Source organism: Podarcis liolepis (assembly GCF_965112155.1).
Source record: "Podarcis liolepis genome assembly, chromosome: 7".
Lineage (NCBI taxonomy): Eukaryota > Metazoa > Chordata > Lepidosauria > Squamata > Lacertidae > Podarcis > Podarcis liolepis.
This window is the reverse complement of record NC_139561.1, coordinates 64,023,373-64,033,421: the sequence shown is the minus strand read 5'-3', so window position 1 is coordinate 64,033,421 and position 10,049 is coordinate 64,023,373.

Here is a 10,049-nt window from a genome sequence, read left to right as displayed (position 1 = left end):
CAGATGGCAGAGCATGCACAGATGAAGGCTTCCTCAAACAGGAATGGGGTGCAGGATTGCAGGTGCTGGAAAACAAATTGGGTAATGTTTATCAGATCAGGTGAAGACATAGCAAGTACAAATGTGATTTAAAACTCGGGGGGGGGGGGAGCAGTGTGTGGACCTCACTGTGTTATAAGCGCTAATGTGTATGTAGCCATAGTAAGTAATGCATTTGCCTGGCCCAGGATTGGATCAAAGCTTCAGGAAACCTCCCCAGGGGAAACTACCATCTGATGGGGCTGGCCTGGGCTATTTAGTGCTAAAGGGGGGTGGATAATAATAAATAAGATGATATACTAATTCATTCCAAACTAGACATATCTGCTCAGAAAGATTAAAAATCTCACTTGTGTGCTTTATTTAACATCTCTTGGAAGAAAATTTTATTATTATTATTCTTTGTTAATTTATGCACTACAAAATATCAAGAAAATGTGTTTAAAAAACACCTCTAAACACCCATACTAAGCTGGCCCTGAAAAAGATGACACCTTAATAGTGTGAGTGCAGTCCAAGATTTACGAAGTATTTTGTACACTGAAAAAATACATGTAAATAATAGCCACCTGCATTATTGCTATTATTTATTTATACAAAAACTGAAATAAGAACTGGCTACACCAAACCAGAGAAGCACAATGATTTCCACTTACTGGTATCTTTTTGATATGACCATGATTAGCAGAAGATGACAGATGTCTCAAAGGGCAGCCTTCCCCAACTGCGTACCCTCCAGAAGTTTTGGACTGCAGCTCCTATTAGACTCAGGCAGTATTACCAATGACCAGGGATTATATGACTTGTAGTCCCTGCCCCACCCCCCAAAATTGGGGGGGGGGGAGAAAGAGTGAAGTTAGGCAAGAGAATACAAAGAGGGATAGAGTCTCCCACACAGATATTAGCAGTAGGGGATAAAATGTGCTGAATCCTTTCTCTTTTGAGGGAAATTATGTATTCTAAGAGTGGTTTGGGAAGGAGCATGGAGAATGAGAAGGGGTCAGCTAGAAAGGGAAAGAAACAGGTGCTCATTGGACTCGTGGGTAAAGTTTCCTGTTGTTTAGGTGTGGTGCTTTTGCTGAAATAGGTATAGGGGTAGTCTGCTTCCCTACATCCTTACCACCAACATTTAATCCACAGTTATTTCCCTAAGAGAGGTGAGGGGGTGAAAAATTGTTTGTATATATTTCTGAGGGATCTCCTTACAATACACCTGTCCATTCACTCTGGTCATCCATGGGGACCCTCATTGTAGTGCTGCATGTGCCGCACACTCAGTATATGGTAGTCTGGATCAGGTCCTCTAGCTCAGTGGCACTTGACCTATGGAAGATTCCACCCATTGAGGTCAGACATGCACCAACCCTGTTTAGATTTTGGTGAACTCTAAAAACCTCGTTCCGTCAGTCTTTCCCCAAAAGTAATTTGTGGGCAATTTTGATGCTTTCTGATAATTACATATCTTATTTTTATCTGCTTTTATTTTTTATTATTGTACACCACTATGTTAGTGGTTATTAACTCTCCTAATAAATAAAATAAATAAATGTCATCCTGAGTAACACTTCTGCAACAGCTTAGGCAATGAAAATCTTGCACCTGCACAACATAATCTCTCTGTCTACTGGCTGCTTGAGCCGCTGACAAGCAATAGCATGCTTGCTGCTACAAATGTCAACCATATTTTGGTGCATTTGGGCACACCCTAATTTCTTTTTATAGCCATGTGCCAAATTGGTTATGAATTCTCCTAATGTGCCAAGTTGGAACATATAAAGCCACTGGAACTGCCCTGACCTCAAAACCAAGGCCTGTGATGGGAATTGGATCCTTTAGCAGATTTCCATGTTGCCAATGAGCCCGATGAGTCATCAGGCCTGTGTTGATTCAAGGAAAAAATAGGTATACAAATAAGTCTGGGGCAAGTACTCTTTGGTTACAAAAGCCCCAGCAGAGATATAAAATCACAAAATATGCAACAAAGTAAAGATTGCTGATCAGAAGGTTGGCGGTTCGAATCCCCGCGACGGGGTGAGCTCCCGTTGTTTGTTCCCTGCTCCTGCCAACCTAGCAGTTCAAAAGCACACCAAAGTGCAAGAAGATAAATAGGTACCGCTCCGGAGGGAAGGTAAACTGCATTTCCGTGCGCTGCTCTGGTTCGCTAGAAGCAGCTTAGTCGTGCTAGCCACATGACCTGGAAGCTGTACACCGGCTCCCTCGGCCAATAAGGCGAGATGAGTGCCACAACCCCAGAGTCGGTCACGACTGGACCTAATGGTCAGGGGTCCCTTTACCTTTACCTAGAATACACAAGGAATAAGGGAGGGGTGTGTCTCTGTTTCCATGCCTGTTACCTGTGTAGTAGTTTGTGGCATACTGAACAGCAGCAAACATAGGAGCCAACTCCCAGGGACCAAGGGGTCTTCACCCCCCAATAAAACGTTTGAGGAAGCTGCCCAGTTGATGGGCATTGCCATTCAAATTGTGTGTGTGCACCACGTCATGTGATTATTATGCGGGGTGGAGCTGACTTTCCTTCATTGGAGGTTTTTAGGCAAAGTTTGGATAGCCAGAGATTCTTTAGCTGTGATTCTTGCATTGCAAGGGGTTGGACTAGATGACTTCTGAGATCCCTTCCAACTCTTCAGTTCTTTGATTCAGTACCATAAGGTGCACTTCTCCAAACTACAGATAATAATGTGTGTCACTCTGTAAGATAAATTCCAATATTAGGTACAAATTCAGGACACACCAGCAGATGCCACACATGAACTCAGTTGCACCACCAGGAGTCATAGCTGTCAAGCATCCCTTATTTGGAGGGACAATCCCTTATCCCAGCGCCATGTCCCGCTGCTGTCCCTTATTGATGGATGTCCCTTAAATTTCCCGGGTTTCAAAGGAAGCAGCTCCTCTCCCTCCCTCCCTGCCGGCCAGGGAGGGGGGAGGCTCCAAGTGTGTTGCTTGGCTGCCCAGCCCACCCCCCTCCGGCCTCCTCTCACCAGCCTTGGCCCCCAGGAACCCCTCCCCGCCGGGACTGGTGGGAGCCTCGGGCCTTCCGCCGCCATCCTCCTCGTGGCTGCCGAACTGAGCGTCTCTGCCTGGGGCCTCCCCTCTGCCCATCACCGCTGTTCCCACTCCCGCTAGGCCGTACTGCGGCTGTGCCGCCAAAGGACCCGAATGAGATGGGCAGCCTGGCATGGTCTATGAATTGATGAGGATCCTTGAGAGGAGAGCGAGGGCAACCATAGAGAAAGCAGTTCAGAGAGAGGAGGAAGAGGAGGAGGCGGAGGCGCGGGCAGGTGTTCCAAGGGCTACAAGGGAAGGACCACAAGTGCTTCTCCCATAGATTTGTAGTGGTAAACTAGCATAGATGGTCTGATCTGTGGGTTTACTTCGGGCGCTATTCCCCCCCCCCCTTCCTCCCGCCCTGCCTGATGGAACTGAGAGCTGCAGATGGAGCACGAGAGAAAAGATACAGAACTGCAGCAGCATCTTCATAGCTTGGACTTCGTTTTGCGTGGAAAGTGGTTGCTGCTTGTAGTTATTTACCGTATTTTTTGCACCATAACACTCACTTTTTTCCTCCTAGAAAGTAAGGGGAAATGTCTGTGCGTGTTATGGAGCAAATGCCTGCAGGTGGCGGGGGGGATCTGCTGCAGTCGTGAGCAGAGGATCTATGGTTCCCCTTCCTTCCCTTCTCCATGATTACAAAGCATGGATCCACATGGATCCTCAGGATTTTTGCATTGGGCTACTCCAAACTCACTGTCAGATCACATGTCTGTGGCCACAGCATGAACCACAAAAATCATATATCCACTATTTCATTTAGAATATTTTTTTTCTTGTTTTCCTCCTCTAAAAACTACGTGCGTGTTATAGTCTGGTGCGTGTTATAGAGCGAAAAATACGGTAATTGCAGTGTTTCATCGGCTGGTGTCTTGAGCAGCAACCTCTGGAACTGGTTGACTAAAATCCCTTATTTTGGCTGCTGGTCCCTTATTTTCAAGGCTGCTGGTCCCTTATTTTCAAACCTGTAAGTTGACAGCTATGCCAGGAGTGGTTCTGCTCATTTCAGTGTGGCCCAGAAGCTTATGCCACCATAAACAGCATAAGATGCCACAAGACCCCACTTTGTATAACAGAGTCTTGAATACATACAGTTGCAATCTGGAAGGTACTTTGGAGCAGCCTTGTTAACATTAATGAAATCACTCTGAAGAAAGGACAGGATTGTAACTTCAGACTTTTAAAACACAAACCCATGTATGCCAATTAATTAATTAGTTAGTTAATAAGGAATATTTATAAACTGTTAATCACAAAACACCATAGCGTTATAAGAAAAGAACATAAAATAAAACAAGTAAAACAGATGAAACAGTTGTATTATTTTTTAATCAGGTACTGTACTGCCCACTAGTAAACTCATCCCTTTAGGAAGGCCTGCAAAAAATGAAAATAGGTTGTTAGCATCTGATTGAATGTGTAGAGTGTTCGGAGACTGACTAATTTATATGGTGAAAGTTAAGTCCATTGCATTCAGTGGAGCTTACTTCTTAGTAAGTGTGTTTATGACTGCAGCCTTAAAGATAAATTGTGTATGAATAGTGCATGTGTTTTACTGCCTTTTTGGATTGGGACCTGTTTTATTTTTAACTGCTCAAGGGCTAATGATACCAGCTAATTTCCTCCCTACCAGTGTCTTTCATTCCTGCCAAATTCTGAGTGACATCCCATGATTGCTATTGATCTGTGCTCTCTGTGTTAACTATTAGCTGCTGGGTACTAATCAATCATTAATGCCAGTGAGAAGAGCTATCACATTTATCAGTGGACAGCAAATACACACACACACACACACACACACACACACACACTGAGGCTGTGATCCTAAGGGTTTGTGTGTCGTTTTGAAAACTTCAGCATGTAGGTGGGCTTCAGATAATAGATCTAATTTATTTGCAAAAGGGTTACTACAGCCAGACCTTTAAGCCTGCCTACTTGGAAGTAAGTCCTTGCAATTTAAAGGATGCCTACTTCATACCAAGTGTGCTTAGGAGTTTGACTACACAGACCAGGCATGTTCATGTTTACTCTGAAGTAAGTCCCACATGTATTCAGTAAGCCTTATCTGCAGGTAAGTATATGTAGGATCACACCCTTAGAATGATTTGACATGAAACTGAAAACACCTGAGCTGCCTTAATTATTACAATTTGCATATACCAATAGAAGCTTATATATAAGATGCTTGTTTGGCTAGAAGATGGATTATGGGATAGGTGTGGCTCAGTGGTAGAGCATGTACTTTCCATGCAAAAGGTCTCTGGCAGCTCCAGGTAAGACTACTGTATGTTCTTAGCTGAAGAAAGGATGATGCTAAAGGACAAACTGAGATAAAATTCAGGCACGTTTTTGCTTGTTAAAATTTAACATGTAAGTATAATAATGAAGCTAGACCAGGAGCAACAATGAGAATGGCCCTATAGCAGATGTGGAATGAAGAAATTGTACCTTCTTTTGCCGGGGTGGTTTTGCACAGCTCTGGGGTATAAATGTGCATGTGTTTTAAGTGCGTGCACACAGGTAAATTGATAACTGAGCGTGCCCACAATGATTTATAGGTTTGACTGTTGTTTTTAAAGTATATGTGCATGGGTAACTAATACCTGTATACATATCCAGAATTGTACTTGGGGTTCGTGCAGTTCTAGAAGAGTAACCCTCCCCCAAAATCTTCCCACTTGCAAGAGGAATGGAGGGTAGGGAATTCATAACAGGGACAGCTCAAGAAACTCCCACTAAAGACCATCTACTACTGTGGATGGGAAAGATCAGGTCATGAATCTGGACGGAAAACCTGAAGTGCGCATGTGTGGATGTCCTCACTTAAATTTGCAAACACAAAATGAGGATTCTCAGCAAAGTAACAACCCCATATGGATGTGCTTTATGTTATCGCAGCAGTTCTTACAACAGTCCTGTAAGGTAGGACAGGTTTGCGACCCCCATGTTTTCTTCTGCAAAGAGGTGAGGCTGAGAAATTGAGACCTGTCTAGGATAACTCTGTGACTTATAGCTAAGGTGAGATTTGAAGAGGGAACTTTCTGTTCATCATTTAGTTTCTTGGTAACTACATTGGTTAGTTTTCTCTGCTTTATTAGTTTGAATTTACCTGAACAAATATTTTCTAAACTATTTTAACCCTAACCTGGATACCTTAGTTGGTTAGAGCATGGTGCTGCTGACGACGCCAAGGTTGCAGATTTGCTCCCCATATGGGACAGCTGCATATTCCTTAATTGCAGGGTGTTGGACTACAAGATAATCCACAAGGTTCCTTCCAACTCTAGAATTCTATAAGAACTATATGCCTGTTAATTTTTTGATGGGATACAGGAAAGGTGTGTTTAGATCCTGTGATCTCTGTTTTGGAGATGCCAGGCTTTAAAACTGGAGAAGCTGTGCAGAAGTTCTTACTTTGACCCCAATATTGTCTGTTAACAAGGTCTCTGAGTAGCAGGAATGGGGAAGTCTGCAATCATTGTAATCTTTGAGAGCTGCAATTAGAGGCACTGCTAAGGCCTTAAAAGACATGGTGAACACCTGTGGTGCAAATGTGCATGTGCTAATTTATCCACTAGAGATGCAAATATAGGCTGGCTTTCAAAAGGAAAGCTTGCTGGTATGTTTACTATTTTATTGAGTTCAGTCATAAAGGCTGATGGCTCAACCATACTGGAGCTTTTTAAATGCTTTAAAATTCAGGGTGATTAGAAGAATCATTATGATGGTCAGAGTATGAAAAAGCCTGAATTTGCTATCCCCCCCTCCCTTCCCCAGGTTAAGTTTAATTTTGCTGTAGCACAAATTCACAAGAAAAGTGGTGTGAGAGGTTTGCAGGTAGCAGCTGCATGCTTACTGAGTATGCAAAAATGCTTAGAAAATGGATGTGCATAAATTTTCACGCCAGATCACTGGAAAAGCTAATGATGACAAATGGGACAGCCCAAAATGAGCATCATTCCCAGGTAGCACTTTCTCTTGCCCCCCCCCCCGTTCCTTGACAACCTTTCAATTTACCCCCACACAGTTGAAATTCTGTGGCCTTACTGAAAAGTAAGGCCCACTGATTTCTGTGAAATATGCTGCTAAGTGAATATGCCTTGGAGATAATAATTTTATTGAAAGTAGGAGAGTAGAGCAATCTGTTGAGAGTTGCCTCTTCCTACTAACACACTTGCCATTTCCACTTTTACCTTCACTTCAGCAAGCCCTTACTCCCCAGGCAGCACTTGGTGAGATATGTGGCGCAAACAGTACTGTGTGTGTACCATGCAATCTGCCTCATACTACTTAAACCAGTGGTGTCTTTTTCAAAGAGGGCCAGATTTGATGAAGTGAAGGGCCGTGAGGGCCAACCAAAGGGCCAACAAAAGATTTTGATCTTTTTTTAGGATTGAAGTTGAGGTTTTTTATGATTTTACCCTAGGAAATAAACTGCCACAGGGGCCGGATTACATTGACCAGCAGTCTGGATTAAGCCCCCGAAACGGTGCCTGTCTTAAACTAATTTTAGCTGCCCTCTATGCGGTGGAGGATACTGCCCCAACAGACCAATCTGGTTGGCTTTTATACTCACTTGCCTCAGGCAACAAAATGCCTCAGGCCAGCCCTGATCAAAACTTTATTGGGACTTGTTCATCATTTAGGAGGCTCTGCAGACCTTGCCCCCATCCCCAAATCTGATCCAAGGGTTGGGGAAACCTTTGGGACAGCATTTGGAGCAGGGGAGGTGACATTGAGGGCTGCAAGAGAAAGGTGGAATTGCTATCCATGGCTCTCACCCAAATGAATCCTAGGAACTGTAGTTTGTGAAGTGGGTTGGAATTGTAATTATGTGTGGGATAAACTACAGTTCCCAGGATTATTTGTGGAAGCAGCGTGCTTTAAATGTAGCTTGTTAAGAACAGGAAGCAGTTCAAAGATAGAGGAGACAGGCATTGAACCTTTACTTTTTCTCCCACTGAGTATGCTTTCTAACATTATTATTTCTTATATTATTTTTGGTGTGAGTGTGTATTTGGTAACTTTCCACAACTACCTGTTGGGTTGGAATATTTGATTGCAGCTCCTTTTGAAGATGAACTGAATTTGTAACAGTTTAGCTGAAGAGCCTTTGAGAAACAACCTGCTTTATAGAATTTGTATCCCAAACTATGTATTTTTTTTCCTTATTTTCTAAGAAACCTTCCTAGAGTGTGTTTGTCTCCTAAGTCTAGCTACAGCAGCACACTTGGTGCTGGGAGGAATGCACCCATATATCTTTTTTCAGCCTATAGTTTTGCACATTAAAAAATTATGCTTACAGCTATTGGAAAATGAGTGATTCCGAAATGTTGAGCTATGGGAGACACATCTAAGAAGATGGATTGGGTTGTCAGAATGCTGGCATATGTGCTATGTTTGGAGATTTCCTTTCCAGTGGGACATACAAGTAGGACAGTAGTGAGGAAACTTTTCAGCCCAGGGGATGTATTCCATTCTGGGCAATACAAGGGCCACATACCTATGGCAGATATGACCAGAGGCAAAAATGGACAGATCAACAAATGTGAATTTTACTTTTCTATCCAGACTAGCAATAGACATGATCAGTGTCCAAGGACACGTTCTAGGCCAGCCATGCAAAAATACTCAAGGAAGGCGTGAAGAGGGGCAATGAGGGCTGTGGCCTGGTGAGAGTTGCAAGGGCCATATAGAGGGAGTTGAAGGGCAACCTTAAGGGGCCTGGGCCTGAGGCGGGGCAGTGTGAAATGGGAAATGCTGGCATGCCCAGACTTTGGCGTTGGGCTTAATTGCCTCATAATTATGACTGCTGGGTGTTTAAATAGCCATAGATCCTCTACAAGGAAACTCTGGGAACTGCATTAATATGAAACAGGAATGGAGATTTAGGATGGAATATTCCCATCTTTCTGCTGTTGAAGCAAACATTTTACCAACAAAGAGGATGCAAAAATGGAAAATAATACTATCATGGGCTGGCTGGCTGCAGAGGAGTGGTGGGAGGCACCAGTTGGGGAACCCCCAAGTTGGACCCTTGGGGGAAGAAGGCTCAGAGTCAGGGGACTGGTGGTGGGACACTGATGAGTAGTGCTTGCTGTGTGTGCAAGACCTCTAATAGGGTAAATGACATCTGCTTAATGCCGCAACCCTATTTTTGCTTACCTAGGAGCAAGACTCGTTGAATTAAATGGGGCTTGCTTCTGAGTAGACAAGGATATGATTGCGTGGCACCTCTTGTAAAACAGGCCTTCTTAGAACTCCCTTTCTCTCTCCCCCCCCCCCCCATCACAGGTAGGCTCATGGCTGGTGGGGTAGTACTTGTGGCTGGTGTCAAAAGAGAACACACTCCGCACATGTTCAAAGGCACTCGTGGAGCCCCACAGACCGAAGCTCCCTGAAAACTTCCGAAAGGGCTTAAGTCTTGGCGCGCGGTCTCTTCTCTTGCTGAGTGGGGACATTTGTGGGGGATGGAGAGGAAGAATGGCCGGCGCCCCCGCTGTGCTTAAATGCCTCTAGTTGGCAGGGCGAGGTCGGCGGCAGCCTCTCTGTGCATGGGTTTGTGTTTGAGGGAGACGATAACAAGCGCGCGCGGGAAGCGCGCTCCCCCCCCCCCCATGGCAGCGAATGCAGCGCTCGCTCATCAGGGTCTTCTGCCGGACCGGGGAAAAGCGGGCGGGGAAAGGAAGCTGATCTACACGCGCGTACACCTCCGAGGCGAAGAGGACGGAACAATATACCGCGCCGCGCGTGCACCTTACGCGGCACTTCGCCTCAGCCCTTCCCCTCTTCCTCCGCCCCCGCCCCCCATGTTGATTGAAGCGGGCGGAGCTAGTCGCGCACTCGCGCCTGAGGTGACAGCTGAGGCGGCTGCGCTGTGAAAGGGGGCCTGGGCAGGCGCGCGCGCGCGCCGGAGGGAGGCACAGGGGGCGCGCACG